The following is an 18077-nucleotide window of genomic DNA, read 5'->3' on the forward strand; positions in this document are numbered from 1 at the left end:
AACAGGGGAATGAGCGAGCGAGCGGGGATAGGGCGCCTCCTGCGTTTAAAAGCTTACAGCACCTGGTATTCCCAGGCGGTCTACCATCCAAGTACTAACCAGGCCCATGCCTGTTTAGCTTCCGAGATCAGACGAGATCAGGCGTGCTCAAGGGGGTGTGGCCGTAAGCGAGAGCAAGGCTCGCTGGCACCCTTCTTATTGAGAGGACAGCTCCGTCACCTCTTTTACGACGCTGCTTTTTTTCCCTTGCGTTTTTCTCTTCTTCCCACGTTCTCTCTCTTCACTGCCTTCGTCCCCGCTCTATTTCACTTCAGCCTTTCACTCTTGCTTCCTTCCAATGAGGACAGAGCTGCGGGAGAAAGGGCGCTATAGAGGATCGCTGTGGAGAGCTGCTGCTGTGCTTTGACATCTGAGCTCTGTGGAAAACGATCTCAATACAATTCTGAAAAACGCGACTCTCCGAACGCCAGCCGAACAAGTCTCCACAGCCGAAGCGCTGTGTCTCTTTTCAGCTGGCGATAAGCCTTTCCTCGATCCTTTGCGGACTTGTAAAACTGTTCCTGATCAGAATAAAAAACGCTCCCGCTAATACACAAGCACCCGTGTCTCGCCAAAGCTGACAAATAAACAGAAGGACAAGCCGCACTGCACGTGTGAACAGGGGAATGAGCGAGCGAGCGGGGATAGGGCGCCTCCTGCGCTTAAAAGCTTACAGCACCTGGTTTTCCCAGGCGGTCTCCCATCCAAGTACTAACCAGGCCCATCCCTGTTTAGCTTCCAAGATCAGACGAGATCAGGCGTGCTCAAGGGGGTGTGGCCGTAAGCGAGAGCAAGGCTCGCTGGCACCCTTCTTATGGAGAGGACAGCTCCGTCACCTCTTTTACGACGCTGCTTTTTTTCCCTTGCGTTTTTCTCTTCTTCCCACGTTCTCTCTCTTCACTGCCTTCGTCCCCGCTCTATTTCACTTCAGCCTTTCACTCTTGCTTCCTTCCAATGAGGACAGAGCTGCGGGAGAAAGGGCGCTATAGAGGATCGCTGTGGAGAGCTGCTGCTGTGCTTTGACATCTGAGCTCTGTGGAAAACGATCTCAATACAATTCTGAAAAACGCGACTCCCCGAACGCCAGCCAAACAAGTCTTGAAGTGGAAATCTAATAAGTAAATTGATTCTTAAAATGTAGAGAGCTTTGCAAAGAAATATATTGGGGCTTTTAGATAATATATTTCAAGGATGTAATTGCTGTGCTACAGTACGTGCAGAATTTTAGAAAACAGTGCGTTAACAAAGTACACTGTTTAGGTTACGTTAGAAGACAATGTACCAAAACAAAATATGCTGTCTGGGTCGTTAGAATTAGCTGAAAGTAACTGATAAGCTTTGAATAACATATCTAGTGCTTCTTCTTTCGCTTTTTGATGTAATCTGTTTTCTCTTAGGTAAAGTGGAAGTTTTAGAAGGGACAAAGCGCTGAGCTTTTTTACAGCGCAATGTCTTATGAAAACCCTGTACTGCTTGTAACAAATTGAGTCTCTGGTTGCTCCCAATCTTGAAATAAAGACCTTACTCAGGTGAGAACTCTCTCTTGTGGCTTACTTGATAGTTATATTTCCATGACACCGGTTTTAATGTCTGTAGATTGTATCTTATTTTTATTTTTTGTTTTGTTTCATGCTCATATTATGTGTTTTCACCCAGTTGACTCCAGTTAATAACAGTTCACCCAGTTAATAGCCACTTTTTATGCGCGAAAAACGGGTGATCTTTCTATCTCGTGATCAGCTTACCCAGTGGGCAAAAATTAAACGCATACCTTAGACGTCTAAATGTGGTCTACAATTCGTCTAGAATGAAATTCTAATATACGTCTAAAGTTATACGTCAATTATACGTCTATGTTTAGACGTTCATTATACATAAATGGTTGGAGTTCTATTATACGGATAAATTTAGAGGACTATTATACATATATGGTTGGAGTTCCGGATAACTTTAGAGGTCTATTATACGGATAACTTTAGAGGACTATTATACGTATATGGTTAGAGGTCTATTATACGTATAACTTTAGAGGTCTATTATATGTATATGGTTAGAGGTCTATTATACGTATATGGATAGAGGTCTATTATACATCAAAGATAGGTTTTATAGGTGTAGAAACAAGTAAACCAAGCCAATGATTAGGTTTAGAAATTTATTCTGAAAATACACATTCACACCTGAAACATACGTATTTCAAATTATACATTGTATACAATCAATCAACAATCAACATATGGGCAATAATCATAAAAAACACAACTAGTCTTAAACTTCAGCTACAAATTCTGGTAACATGGCAATATACAGTATAGTAATGACAAACACAAAACTAATTACATTAACACACTAACTCAAAACCACATTTTGATTCAAATATACATTTTAAAATGTACAACTTCTATATTTCCAAGAAAAAAAAATATTACAAAGGAAGTTAAGACGATTTTTGTCCACTATTTGCAAACCCTGTCTAATTGTCCTAACAGTTAGAACCAAAAACCTATTATTTTCAGAGTCCAGATCTCCTGGCCCCCTGCCTTGCATATGCATTCTTCAAGTAACACATTGCGTGCTCCTTTATTTCTTTTTCTGTTGATGTAGGGTGGGACTTCAGCACCGCAGCTAGGAGAAAATTATATAATATTACTTCCCAAATAAATGATGATTAATATCTTCTTTAGTATAATCTAAAAAATGAACGGTTTACTAAGCTCAAAGCTGAAATAAATGTATAAAATTTGGCTTGATTCATAGCAGTTGAGCAATAAAGTCTGTCCTAATTAAAGAGTACCCAAAGTTTGAAAGTACAACATAGAATAAGAATAAGAGAAACAGCAAAACGATTTTGTGTCATCTTCCCCATTCACACTATTTTATGTGCCATTTTTTTGCTTATTCACGTACTATTTTAATCAAAATAATATTAAGAAAGATCTGTATGTATTCAGATAGTATTATTATTGTTCATACTTACTCGTCAAAGAGGATTGCTGAGATATTTGCGGATATACTTCTACGTTTGAAAAACGTGTCCAAAATGGTGACCAACGAATACTAGCAATGCATTGTGGTATATAACCGGAAAATATGCTGGGTTCGATATTTTCTCAACGTATGCGTTTATTAATGTTGTCGATATTATGGTTGAAATTTAACATTGATAATACATCGCGGCTATGTGCCCCCTGCTATGAGCTGATGTGCAATTTTAACGCATGCAGTTAGTAAGGATCGGTCACTGTTGTATGGTATTATATATAATCACATTATGGAATAGGATGGGGACAGGCCTGGCAACACGGGGGGAGGGGGGAATGTCGCCCCTTCAGTTTTGGGCAAAAAGATTTACCTAACTTAATTTGCGCCCTAAAAAAATAGTTGTACTTTGTCAATGGTCAGACAACACTAAATGACACGAACAGTCACTTAATCTGTTTGATGGGCAGGAGGGCTATCCGTCCAGGAACTGCACATATCAGTGTCGTTATTGAGTGTCAACATTACGATCCTGTTTGCTCAGGTGGACCGATTCCTTGCAGTAGTTTATCATTATACTTAAAATCGTTATATAACTAGGACTAGTTATAGCAGTCTGTGCTTTCTGTTGGTTTTACAACATTTTGTAGTAATTAATTTACACGTGTATAATAAATATAGTAAATATAATAAATTAATTACTGCCAAAATAATTTACTTCGTGCACTGTGCAGAGTGCCATATACTCCTAGTTGCGGCAAACACGATACATACAGTAAAAAGCCTCAGGCACTGTGTTAGATGTGTTTTCGACGTTATATATGCGTTTATTCATGTCGTCGATTTTACGGTTGCAATTCGACGTTGATTATACGTCGAGGCGACGTATATATACGTATAGACGTAATTTCGCCGTAAATATACGTATATTCGACGAATCAATGCCCACTGGGTAGTATCTTTCTGTAAGTTTTTTTCTTCTTAATTAAACATTTAAAATACATGAATTTCATAAAGACAACACACGTTTCGAACAGAAAAAAATCATATTCTGTTCTCTTCCTGGTATGTATAACAGATCAGCAGGTCTTATTTTCCCAATTGCTTTTTTCCACTGTATTTATCATAATGGCTAGCCAATGTCCTCTCTTAGCTAGGTAATGTTACTTGTGGATGTGCTTCTGCGTTGCGTAGAAGCACATGTATCCATAGAAAGTGTATTATACTACTATTTGAGCTACAGTACATAAAAATAATTATATCGTTATTAATTTCTTTAGGTACGTGATTCCATATTATATTCCCTATTAATCAAATTCTAAAAGTATGCTTTTGTTTACTCCGACAACGAGCACATTCACAGAAAATGTTAATATCTTATGACTTTTCACAAAGTATATAAACTTAAGATGGTCAGAAGGAGCATGTAAAAACGTTTCCGAAACGTGGTAAAATCTTACTACATGTAAGACTTTGATGCTTAAAATGTTTAGGAAGAAAGTGGAATACTGGTGTGTATTTTTTCTTTAAACTACCAATGCCAGCCATATACAGTTTACACTATATGTTTATGTTCCTAAATTAATATAGTTTATGGTGGTGTATCGTGGTTGTAGAGGTTTGATGGGTTTACTGAGACAATTATTAATTGTAGCAGTAATCACGAGGTTGTTCGTTGTGGCTTTTAGAAAATCAATCGTCAGAACAACTAACAACGCACACACACGGGTTCAATACATGAGATACATTTATTCATATAAATTGTACACCAAACATATACTAGTCTGCCTGGATACTAGCGGCAGACCTTACTGTGAGGGTTATCAATATACAAGGTATATAATCTCGAAGAGATGCCAACACAAAGAGATACACAACAGAAAATATATATGTCAATATATATCGTTCGGTTACCAAATCGCTAATCAGTGTTATTACCCACTGTTACTCTAAACTCGGAAGTAAATACATTACTCATGAATTAAATTGATAACAACTTGTGTTGAGGTACAATTGAATTCTCGAGACACAATGTAGAACATGGGGTTTACTTATCCACTGTGTATGGATTTGGAATCTCCCGGCACGAACACCAAACCAGCTGACAGGCTCTGTTGCAGCCTCTGTTCCAGCGGTTGTCCAATGGGCGTTGTCCCGGCGTCCTCTGGCTACCGGCCAACCAGTCGAGGTACAGCTCGGAGTAGGACGGGCGGAGGAATCTGACTGCGGCGCGCAGGGCAGTCGTTGCTCCGAGGAGATCTACCAGCAGTCCGGCTGGCTAGTAGAAAGTCTCTATGCACAGAGTGTGACCGCGAGTCCTCACAACCCACTGTTTTGCCTGGGAAGAAGCTGGTTCGTTCCCGGTCCAGCGCTGCTTCATGATTAAGCTATTCAGGTTGTCGACGAGGGTCCAACTGTAGGCTGCCGTTGATCAAGCGGAGCATTCACGTTGGTAGAATTCTGAGTACGTACGGGATCCTCGGCCTTGCGCTTAGAACAAAGTCCAAGTCCCTTTGCAGACAACAGCAGTTGTCACATGATTGTCTTTGAGGATGTGCGAAAATGGCCAAGGAGAGCCCCGATCTGAGCTTCCGCTCACTTTTTGACCAAGACACAGATGTGTGCTGATTGGTTGAGAGTTTGGCGGGCATTGGAGACCCACGTGGTATTACCACGCCCTGCCAGTCCCTGATTGGTTGATCAAGGTGAGATATGAGTCACTTACTCTTGACACTTAGGAATGCAGTCCAGATGTCCATTTTGCACTCCCTAGACAGATAGGCGCCAATGGATGACCATTGATCATGATAGCCAGGCTTAGCTAAGTGCATCCCCATCTGGGAGCTGTCCCTTATCAAAAGAAAACATCTTAAATCAGCCTGCATGAATACTTTCTCTGTGACTGCACCACAGAGATGGAAGGTGAGATGGGGCCTCATTTAGGACAGCATACCACCGCTTAATTCTGTCTTATTAACAAGCATTGCCGCTACATCAGCATTTCAAAAGCAGACACTGGAGGTTGAATTCAAGTTTTAACAGTGATTGTCTATGTTTGGCTTCAACACAAATCATATTAATATGTTCACATTATTAATTTGTACAAAGTCCCCAATATTCATTACAGGCGACGTTCCCAGGAGTACACACAACCCAGCCAGAACGTGGCTAGCTGAAGTGCAGCAGACTACAGGGAAAGTACTCTTGCCCACACAGATGTCTCTGCTCTGAAAACCACTGGATAAAGGTATCTGACGGTCTGTTCTCAGCTGTTGATTTTGTGAAAAATATTGAATATGAAAGATTGAAGTGTGACCATTCAATGAAGTTCAGACATAAGTAATATGTTGAGAAGCTAGATCTGTTCTACTAATAGCTGTAATACCTTAATATTGTACTGTTTGCTCTGGTTTTCAGACATCAGTCCAAGATCATTGGTGGGTTAATTGGTTTCCGGTAAAATTGGCCCTAAGTGTGAGTGTGTGTGTTTACATTTCTATCTGGCATCCTCAAAAGATGGTTTTGTTTCCTTTCTTAATTGCTCTTGATTACTAGAGTTTATTTGGCATGATACATTTGTGATGAATGCTTTTTCTTTGTGAATAGTCTTATTTTAACCTACATAATGTCAATGAGTTAGTACCTTAAAGAACAAGCAGTAAAAAATGACATTTCAGGTTTATTAGCTAAAGTTTTTATAAGTGAACTGAGATCCCTTTACAGTGCAGAGACCCATCTTTAATATGCTGTGTGTGCTCATAATGGACTTGAAATTTGTTTTTGTCACAATGTAAAGGTATAATAAATAGATAATATACTCTATTTATCAAGACTTCACTATTTTAATTCCATACTTCCATTGACTGCTTTGGAATGCATTCCTTACAATTTTCCTAAATAATCATTGTCTCACAGTGTAGACCTGGGTGACATAACAGGGGTCAGGGCTGTGTTGACTGGAGGTATGTGTAGACTGGCCAAAGTCTATGTGAGACTGTGGGATCACTAGGGGTTCCCCCCCCCCCAACACCTGTAACATTGTCAAGTGGTATAATTACCTACAAAAGCTAAAGTTTCCTCCATTAAGGGGTCACTATTTGTTACATTCTGGCGGAACAAGAGACAAGATAAACCTCCCACTGTCACTGACGGAGCAGTCCGGGACACTCTATGCTAGATTGGACTGTTGTGTTTGGAAGATGGGGTCACAGGTGATGAAATAGACCACAGTGGCAGTCCTGCCTAGCTGTTATATCACTGACAGACTCACCCACACATTGAGAAGAGAGCACTGGTTTCTGTGCAGAAAGCAGAACAACTCACTTTAACTGGTCAATTAGGTCTAATGGGTTTTATTGCCCTTGACATCTAACTTACTCCAGCCCCCCTTGTGGAAACAACCCCTAATTACTGTTCATGAGCTCCTGGCCACACTTGTTCCCAGTGGAACCAACCTGGAGCAGCAGAACAGAGGTTTTTGTTTCTTTAAGTTGTCTGCTGTTGTAAAACAAGTCATCCCTTAGGAATGAAAACTCTCCCTCTAGTCTGGTTGCTATCTTGTTTATTTGCCCTATATTCCCAGGGCAAAGCAGCTGAGTGATCGAAAGCTGAACTGCAAGGAGCTGAATTTCACACTGGGTTACAACAGACCCTGGTGGGAGAATGGGCAGGAGAGGGCCGGTTGTGCTCCTGAACTAGTCCCCTCCTCTCCTACTCTCGTATTTGCATCACAGTCTATAAACTCCAGCCCTATTGCTTTTCTTCCAGTTCATTTTTTTAAAACAGCTCAAAAATTATGTATACTCTTGTGAAATATCAAGAAAGCACTCTTATCTTTATTTCACGTACAGTATACAGCAGACTGCTTGACAAAAAAAATAAATAAAAGCGCTATTCCCGACAGTCTAGCACAGTAACCACAACTCCAATAACTTTAACTAGAGGAAGAAACCCAGCTTCTGCTCAAAAGGAAAAAAAAAACATTGAAATCATAAATCTCCAACACTGGCTGGAGACTCTGTGTCCGTGCTCAGTGGTTATATAGGACAGGACTCAGCGCGCAGCAGGTGCGGCTCATTGCTCTACGCTCCCCGTGCGGAATGCACGTCTCCTCCTTCCAGACTCGTAACACTGCTGCATACATCCCTCTTAAATCCCAGAAACACAGAAACTCCGGGGTGTTTCTGTGAGTCAGTACTGGGTTTCTCTGTTCGAGGTTACAAGCAGAAACAAAAAAAGTGCTGAAAGCAGAAAGTTATTTCTGCTCGTAGGCATAAACGTGTAAAAATAGATTTTCTGATTCCTAAAACCCTAATAAAATCCATCTAAGTTTCCCTTTCGTTCCCAATGCACATAACTGAATATAAACCAGTCAAGTTCAGGTACTTTTCTGATGTACAGCTTCTGAATAGTTCTGGCGCGGCTGTTGTAACAAAGATACTTACGAACTTTTTTTTCATACGAGCTCTTGCCGTTTTTAAAATGAATATTTTTTTGAATTCGCTAAATCACACGAAACACCAGCATCACTTATCGTAAGCATCTGATCAATTACATTCCTGAATGTTAAACCCATTTAGCATTTATTTTTAACTTGTTTTATTTTTTTTAAATTACACACTTGTTAACTTAGTCCGGATCGCGGTCACCGAGGACCACTCTTGTCTCCCCAGATAACACTTTTTATTTTTAAGATAAACGCGACATAAACAACGTTTGTTTGAAACCGCTCCACAAATTTTTTCACATGCACGTATTCTCAAATATCACCACAACAAAACCATAAAGTTTGTTTCCACTGACATGACACTATTATGCAATAAACCAATAAATTAATTAACTAGCAGAATCCCAATAAAAACACACGGCAACCCGTCAAGCACAGCATGTCAATATCATACATTTTTACCAACAAAACCGCAAAAGCAAAAACCAGCAAATATATATATATATCCCATTTTTACCTTATTCTGGAGCATGATATATATCCAAAATAACCCAGACTATTTTATCTCAAGAGCTAGAGACTAGTAAACGTTACTGATTACGTAGTAAATGTTTGAGGAACGAGTGCCAGAAATAAGGCGATTTGATTGGTAAAAACCGCTGTCATTCTTTGTATTTTCAGCCATTCAGAGCCCTTAGGAGGTGAAACTTCCTCTAGAAGCTTCAGGCTGCATTTTTAGCTGTCAATCATTGACTCAGAAGGGATAATCAATCAGTTTTTTATCAGTTTCTTATCAGTGCTCCTTTTTTTCACACCAGAAGGCAACTCTGAGGTTTTTTTTCATTGCATAACAGCAGATAAAGGCTCTCTAGCAGTGTCTTAAGGTTTTTATAGCAATTGCAATGGTTTTAATTCTTATTATTTTCAATATTTTTATGATTTTTTTTATTATAGGCGTGAAATTTCATTCCAGGTCCAGTCTTCACAAAACATGATGTAGAATTTTTTCTAATTGATCAATTTGTCCCAAATTTTTATCCAAGCTAGTAGCCACCTAGAACAAGGTTTTCAAATCATTCCCAGGCCCTTGACATGCATATAGTTGAAAAATCTGACCTCTGAAGACCAAAAAAAAATGTTCGCCAGCTGTTTATTTGGGTTTTATTCATGTTTGTCTGCTGAGTGGACACATTAAGAAATATAAGAAACTTAAAGCCAAGGGGGTTAGCTTCAATTTTAAGACCTGAACCAGGCTCCTGCTATGTTCTGCTGCAGAGATATAACAAATGTTTAAGGGGGGGAAATTCCAGGCGGACATTGGCTAAATATGTCACTGGTACTAACAGGTTAACAATGACATCAGAGATTGGAAGCAAGGTTGTTTTCCATTAAAGGTTCAAGGAAACCTATATATCTTTGCTAAAAATATTTCAGAATCACAGTGAAATCTAGTCTGATTGCTGCACAGATCTGCAGTCTGCAATTAGAATACTGTTTGTGCGTTGTATAAAATATGCTGTTCAAACTTTTCCAAAACAGGAGAGGTTTCGAAATGCGTCTTCCTGTAAAAATAAAATATCTACACAAGCACTATAAGCAGAATCTTGAGCCTGTTCTGCAGAAGAATTGTATTCAGAGGGCCAAAGAAGTGAATATTGCACCAAGTGAGAGGAAGCATCTCTGAAAAAGGAGGTTGAAGCGTCATAGCACCACAGAGTCAGACTATGAGTGCTGAAAAGCCGCTATGAATGGTAACTGCTAATTGGCTGGATTAAAGCTCCAGTCTCTTCATGGGCGTGAGCTGGAATCCCACTGCTGCCCCAAATCTCCTTGTTAAGAATCACGGTATTGTTTTTGTTGCTTTCATGCGATTTATTAAACTTTCAGTAGAATTAATTTAAACAATCATATAATAATTATATTTGTTTTATTCCCTCATTACAATTTGTACACACAGATTTATTTTCTTTTATTTTAAAAACGTGATAGCCTTGATGGGAAATAACATGGAGTGTGGTGTCCAAGCAGTAAGATGTTGCTCTTGTAAAGTGAAGAGTGCGGGTTTGAACCCTCTCCTTGCCTGTTGTGTTTACTATGACATTCCTTTATCTAAGTCGTCGATTGTCTTGTAATGTAGAAATCTCTGTAATAAGAGGAAAAGAATTATCGGTAGTGGTAAATAATCCTTCTGTTGTTCTAGCATAATCTGCCCTGATTTTGAGTTGACAAAGCAACGGGTGCATTCAAAACACCAACCTCTGTCGCTTGTCAGGATGGCTGGGTGGTCTTAGGTGCCAGCCACAAGGACTCTTGTCTTTTCATGTTGCTTATGTGCTCTGGTCTTTGAGCGGAGGCGTCGGTCACTCCCAATAGCTAAGCTTTTCCTGTCTAGCATTATTCCAGTACCCACTGACAATCACAATAAGAGGAAAACGGAGAAATTGCTTAGCAAGAACATAATGGACAGAAAAATGCTTCCCAAAAACTCTGTCTTTCGCAGAAAGGAAAAATTAGACAGCCTTCGATTTCTGCCTTAAGAACTATTTGGGATTTCTGTAATTGAGAAAAGATGTTCGGTAAGATGGGCATTAAAATGTGAAAGACTGAATTATAAAAGCAGCAGCAGAAAGGTGCAGCACAAAGCAATTTTTGAGTGTTCTACATTGTTAAAATTCACAGGTTTTTATGCTGCTTGGATTTCTACGAAGTCTACGAAGTGACAACTGTTTCATTTTCTATTCACCCACTCGTTCAAACTTCAGAACCGAATAAGATTTCGTGTGTGACAGCATTCCCCTGCAAATACTGTTTCCATGATGTATTGGGCGAACCCGAATGAAATATTTTAGTGCTGGCTCAAATACGAGGAATTTCATGAAGACCTTTTTAAACTTGGTGTGCTTTCGTTTCGTTTGTTTGCTCCTATACTACAGCAGTAATATTAATATAGGTGTATGATCATGGTAGGCTGACAGCAGGAACATGTGGCCCAAAAGCAGTGATAATATCAGAGATAATATCAGAGATGTCTGCAGTGTGTTGGTTTGTGAGCAACGATAAAATAACTTGACGTGGAAGCAGGTGTGCCTGCATTAATACAGCTCCATCGAGCGGAAAAAGTAATACAAGAACCAACTTAAATTCAACATTAAGTTTCTGCAGCTGATAACGGAGACTGCTCCAGGTGATGATCAAACTCACAACCTCTCCAGTACACTGCTGTATAAGCGCCGCACACTGACCAATTGCCCTACACCGCGGTGAAGTTAGCTTGAAGTTCGAAAACGATTTTGGCATGCCAGTAACATTTTCACGAAACATCTTACAGTTACGAAAACACTTAGTGTATAAAATACACTGTGAATGTTTTCACAGCCATTTACACCATTTTTTTAACCAAACACAAATATTCTTATGTCCATATCCTCGTAAGGAAATTTCATGAGGCTGGTGGTAAATATCCTGTCCAGGAATATCGGGGCTGTAGCGGGTCAGATCTATAGATATAGTGAAGATGTTAGTGGAGATGGTGTGTCTGGTCTATGTGTAAGAGATGTGCAGGAAGAATAATCTGTGATCTGGGAAGAAGAGAACCCCTTCGGAAGAGCGCTGCTCCTCACAGGAGAGAATAAAAAAAAAATTCAGGGATGCGGATTTTTCTCCTTGGGGGAATTAAAATCACTCAGCAGGAGTGACCTTGTGGCACAATGGTAACGTCTCTGACTCCCCTTCAGAAGGTTGTATGTTCAAATCCTGTCAAAGTCACCTGATGTGTTTTCTGGTTCTGTTGGTGCTGAACCAGGAAAATACACCAGGCCGTTGAGTTTTATCTGTACACCACATAGGTAATCTGAACTAAATAACAGAGCAGTACAGAACATGCAGTCAGGAGCGAATCATCTTGAACATGACAAGAGAAAAGGCACACTGCACATCCATGAAACACCACGTCCGACTTTAGAGACAGTTAAATAACAGAATGGAAGTTTCAGACCCCTTTTTTATCACAGGTTCAAGGAAACCTGAAAGTTAGGGAGTTTTGGGTCACTTTTGTATTAAAAAGTGTCTGAAGCCTGTAAATATAATTTGCCCTTTTTTAATTGTGGATGAAATCCACTCCCATGTACCAGGACCTTACAGTATATTGATGTTAATTAAAATGACTAACCCTATTGGACATAAGCTGGTGCTATTTGTAATGATTGCTATTTCATGTTGGAGAGAAAGGAAACCAGACCCATCGTTTGCTTTCAAGTGCTGTTCATTTATATAATGGACAAGTTTCCAGCTCATTTCCTTAGTCTTGTTTACCTTGAATTTAAGCCACGAACCAGGATTCTACTTTATAAACTTCCAGGGATATTACAAAAGGTTTGATGGGGCATCAATCATTCCAGGTGGAAAATGACTCAAGGACTTTTTTTTCTCGAGGGATCATATTAAACATTTCATTTGGATCAAGAAGTGGATCAGGGACACACAAAACAAACAGTTTAATTCCATCTTTATTAGAAACTGCAACACAGCTACTGCATGTAAAGCCTTCAGTATGAGATTGTGAGAGTTCAGTTATCCCGGGGAGAACTGAAATTTAATAAATTGACATTTAAATAGAGTGTAAATCTTCAAACTATTCTATCACTTCAGAATATTTATAAGAGTCTACCTGGAGGGGGGTTTAAACCCACATTAACATTTGTCCATTGGATTTAAAGTCCAACACCTTAACCACTTGGCCATTCAGATTTGATTCAAACAATTAAAAAAATTAAACCAGCGCCCTGTCACAGAAACGTACCCCGGTCTCCCGCGCAACAAACGGGGGTACTCAGCACTGTACGAACTAAATTTGCTCATTTCCAAAGACGGTTTCGCCTGCTCTCATCTTTTTAAAGACTGTCATTAACACTCAAGGAGTAATTCATTTGAGTTTGAAGTCTGTCTCTGTTGCTTCGGCTCTTGATGAAGAAAAGCTGTACGTGGGAGACTCCTCTGAAGAAGTTTAACGTCATCCTGCAAGGGAGAAGACCCATCATTCACCGAGGCAACCACTAAGACACTTAACATTAAACACATGAAATGTGAGATGTGAAAATGTTTTCTACTTAGAAGTTCTGTCGTTTCTATTCTAACGAGAGAGGCTCTTTGTCGGAAGTGAGATTTGAACAAATGTCGCCAGGGGAAACTGCAACCTAAATGCAACGCCTTTTTATCTTTCATTTATCAATAATGCAATAAAGTATTTAAATGGTTTAAAAACAAAAAGAAAATAAGAAATTGACAATTACAAAACCAATCAAATCTGTATATAAAACATAGTTCAAGAAAAAAATAAGCTAATTAAGGCACAAGAAAACAAAATAAATATAACAACCCTAAACCACAAACATAAAATATATTCTGATCTTATCTTTCTCTATTAGGAGACACCCCCACCTCAGAGCCTGAAGTACAGGTCTTTTTCTCGCAGTTCCACAAAGATGTTATTTTTAAAGAAGATCCTGCGAAAGTCGGCCATCCGCCTCTCAGCCCTGCAGTAGGCCAGGCTGAGAGAGAAGCAGTCCTTCACCCTGGCGATGTACAGCCTGATAAGGTCTGGCTTCAGGCTATTGTACATCACCAGGTTCCCCCTCTCCCAGACAACTGCCCTCGCTAGGCTGTGGAGGAGGTTTGCTAAAATGGCATTAACCCCCTCCTCAGACCCGCGGTATCCAAAGAGGAACAGCTGTTTCCAGGGTACCCCGTCAAGAACAGCTCCTCGAACAGAGCGAAACAGGCCATCCAGCAGGTCTGTCAAATACACCCTCAAATCCTTCAATCCATCACAACTGACAAAGAGGTGCAGCAGCCCCTCCGTCCACTGCACGCACACCAGGCAGAAGAAGTCCTCCCCAGCATGGAAGCACTGCAGCACCATCTTGGGGAAAACACAGTTGTGACGGATGAAGAAGTCCAGCTGTTCGCATCTCTGGGGCAGGAAAGGCAGCCTCAGACGTGCCCAGATCCATGCCAGCTCGGATCTGGGCACGTCTCACCCACAGCTCCGGCCAAGCCGGGCCTGCTGCCCCGTCTTGTGGACAGAGCTTCTCCAGCCAACTGTCCGGGAGACCGAGTTTGAGCTGCTCGCAATCCTGATGGATCTTACTGTTTTTAATGTTTAATCTTGCTTATCCTTTAATGGCAAAATAAAGTGTTTTCATGTTCTAAAAAGTTCATACAATTTTTTTTTTACTTTGAAAAATGGACACTTTGTATTTATAGACTGAGAAAATACTGCAAAAAAGCAGTTAATATGTGAAAATGTGTTTGTTCCACTGAATGTGTAAATGGGTATGTCTCATTAGTTAATTAATGAAGATCTAGTAGCTTCTAACATTATTTCTAATATAATATTATTTCCAGATAAACCAACTTCGGAGAGTAGGCGGCAGTGATGTCAGAGAAAGTGTGTTCACAGTCTTGTCAAGGTATTGCTTGTTGATTTTTAAAATGTTTTTACATTACATTTTTACTTTGATCAAGTTAACATATCCACAGAATTGAGCTTATAGATACCTATGTGTTAACCACTGAATGTGCAAGGTGTAAAACTGCAAAATTGTCTTTTAAAATATAAGGATTACAGTACTAAAATTCTAATATACGTCTATCGTTATACGTCTGTGATTAGATGTTCATTATACATAAATGGTTGGAGTTCTAGTATACGGATAAACTTAGAGGACTATTATACATATATGGTTGGAGTTCCGGTTAACTTTAGAGGACTATTATACATATATGGTTAGAGGTAGGATTCAGATCTCCCGCAGACACGGCTGTTGCCGTGTCCAATCGGCGCTCTGTGGCCCGGTGCAAGGCAGTGCTGGTTCGACCTGAGAGAAGGAGAAGGAGGGAGAGATTTCTGCTGCGGTGCGGTGCGCTGCTGATGCTCTCTGAAGACCGGCTAGTTAGTGTTGGCTGAAACTAGCAGTTTGCACACAGAAAAGTCACAATCTTTAGACAGGAAGAAGACCGGTTCGTTCCCGATGTAGCGCAATTTCTGAATACTGATATACAGCTGTCCACAGTTCCAACTGTAGTTCACTCGTTGATCAGGTGAGCGTTCGCGGTGGGTTCACGAGGCTTGCTGCTGGGCTAACCTTGGGTGGATCCTTTGGTTACACGCTGGCAACCTCCGTTCTCAACTCTTAGAACAAGGAAAAGTCCTGGCACTGGGACACACTGGCAGTTACGTGACTGTCTGAGCTGAGGATGTCCAGGAGGACCTGGAGTTTTACCTGGAGAACTACGGTCGCTCAATGGTTGCCTACATTTATTGGTGCCCCGTGTGAGGATGAGTAGCCATGAACTCTGACCTTGGGGTTGTAAACCACTTGGGATGAGACTCTCCCTTGGAATCTCCCAGACAGTGAGGCACCAGAGATGACCATTCATTAGGGTGGCTGATGTGTCTCAGCTTTGGGAGTTGTTCCTTATCAGGACACTATCAGCTACAAAAACACCTTAAATGTGAACCAAATGGAATGACCTCTCTGTATCAAGCACCACTGGAGGTGAGGGAGAGAGACTGGCAAGCGAGCAGCAAACTTAATTCCTGTATTTTAATAAACCTTGCCGTTACAATGGTCTCTCTCCTGTGTGAATGCGCTGGTGGGTTATTAAGCTACTTGACTGACTAAAACTCTTCCCACACTGACTGCAGCTGAATGGTCTCTCTCCTGTGTGAATGCGCTGGTGGGATATTAAGCTACTTGACTGACTAAAACTCTTCCCACACTGACTGCAGATGAACGGTCTCTCTCCTGTGTGATTGCGCTGGTGGGATATTAAGCTACTTGACTGACTAAAACTCTTCCCACACAGACTGCAGCTGAATGGTCTCTCTCCCGTGTGAATCCGCTGGTGTGATTGTAAGTGGTTTTTCCGACTAAAGCTCTTCCCACACTGACTGCAGCTGAACGGTCTCTCTCCTGTGTGAATGCGCAGGTGGGTTTTTAAGTGACTTGACTTACTAAAACTCTTCCCACACTGACTGCAGCTGAATGGTCTCTCTCCTGTGTGAATGTGCTGGTGGGTTTTTAAGTCACCTGACCGACTAAAACTCTTCCCACACTGACTGCAGCTGAAAGGTCTCTCTCCTGTGTGAATGTGCTGGTGGGTTTTTAAGTCACCTGACCGACTAAAACTTGTCCCACACTGACTGCAGCTGAATGGCCTCTCTCCTGTGTGAATGCGGTGATGTCGTTTTAAGATGTGTGACTGACTAAAACTCTTTCCACACTGACTACAGCTGAAAGGTCTCTCTCCTGTGTGAATGCGCTGATGCCTTGTTAAGTGACTTGACTTACTAAAACTCTTCCCACACTGACTGCAGCTAAAAGGTCTCTCTCCTGTGTGAATGCGCTGGTGTAATTGTAAGTGGCTTTTTACACTAAAACTCTTCCCACACTGACTGCAGCTGAATGGTCTCTCTCCTGTGTGAATGCGGTGATGTCGTTTTAAGATGCGTGATTGACTAAAACTCTTCCCACACTGACTGCAGCTGAAAGGTCTCTCTCCTGTGTGAAGGTGCTGGTAGGGTTTTGAAATGCTAGAATGACAGAAACCCTGCTCCTCCCTGTGCCATAATGACAGTTTGTCCACTCCATCTGAGCAAGGCCTTGAGTGATTCTTCCTCATCCTCTGATCGTGCTGGGGTCTCTTATTCTGCAAATGCTCCATGGAATGGTCTTGCTCTGTGTGCTGAAACTGAGATTTGTTTTCTTCATTACATCCCTCAGTGTGCTGCTCAGCAGTGTGAATCATCTGGGACTCCATCTCCAGCTCTCTGAGACTTAAACCATCCAGTTCATTCAGTTGTTCCTCTCTTTGCCCAAGAACAGACACACTCTCCAGTTCATTAAAACGTTCAACGATTTTTTCAGTAACCAGATTATTAAACCCGTGTGTAAAGTCATCAGATGCTAAGGGATCATATGATTGTTTGAGACTGTGCAATGACAGTCTCTCCACTTGAACAGAACAAGGCCTAATTATTATCAAGCCCTGTAGGAGCTGCTGTTGCTCCTCCCTGTACTGACTCTTCTCTCGGTGCTGTATCTCAACACTGTTCTCTTCACCAGGTACATCAGTCTGCTGCTCTGCACAGTCAATCAACTGGGGCTCCATGTCCTGCTCTGTAAGATTAAAGACACCCAGTTCTTCACTGTGCTCTTGTACAGAGACACAGCCCAGTTCATTACAACCTTGTGTAATATTGTTCAAGTCCAGATTATTCATCTCTGTAAAATCATCACATACTAAGAGCCCAGGAGTCTCACTCTCAGGGTCTGTCTTCATCGTGGGCACAGAGTCCAGATCCTTGACACTCTGTCTGCTCTTGGTGTGCTGCTCCCTGAGTTTCTCTTTCTCTTGTGCTGCAGTGAGCACTGTCTCCTGCATCAGACTGGAGCCCCACTCCTCCTCACTGTGCTGCTGTTCAAGAGGAGCCCTTTCCCCAGCTTCAGAGAGAGTACTGGCCTCTGAGCCTGTAAACACAGGACAAGAAAACAAGACCTTTATAATAATAATAAAAAAACTATTTTATATAGCACCTTTAAAGGTGGCTTCT

The 18077-nt window shown here is 41.0% G+C and overlaps 1 protein-coding gene, 1 non-coding gene and 1 pseudogene across 2 annotated transcripts in view; 1 reads left to right on the top strand and 2 right to left on the bottom strand.

The window, feature by feature from the left end:
- The window catches only part of LOC138243427 (scavenger receptor cysteine-rich type 1 protein M130-like), a 359441-nt gene that overhangs the window by 120557 nt on the left and 220807 nt on the right, over positions 1-18077 (top strand). The window lies entirely within an intron of this gene.
- LOC138217943 (5S ribosomal RNA) lies at positions 51-169 on the bottom strand (annotated as a pseudogene).
- LOC138216746 (5S ribosomal RNA) lies at positions 707-825 on the bottom strand. The gene has a single exon (XR_011180458.1). It is a non-coding gene; the product is annotated as a 5S ribosomal RNA (ribosomal RNA).

Source organism: Lepisosteus oculatus, chromosome 14, assembly GCF_040954835.1.
Source record: "Lepisosteus oculatus isolate fLepOcu1 chromosome 14, fLepOcu1.hap2, whole genome shotgun sequence".
NCBI lineage: Eukaryota > Metazoa > Chordata > Actinopteri > Semionotiformes > Lepisosteidae > Lepisosteus > Lepisosteus oculatus.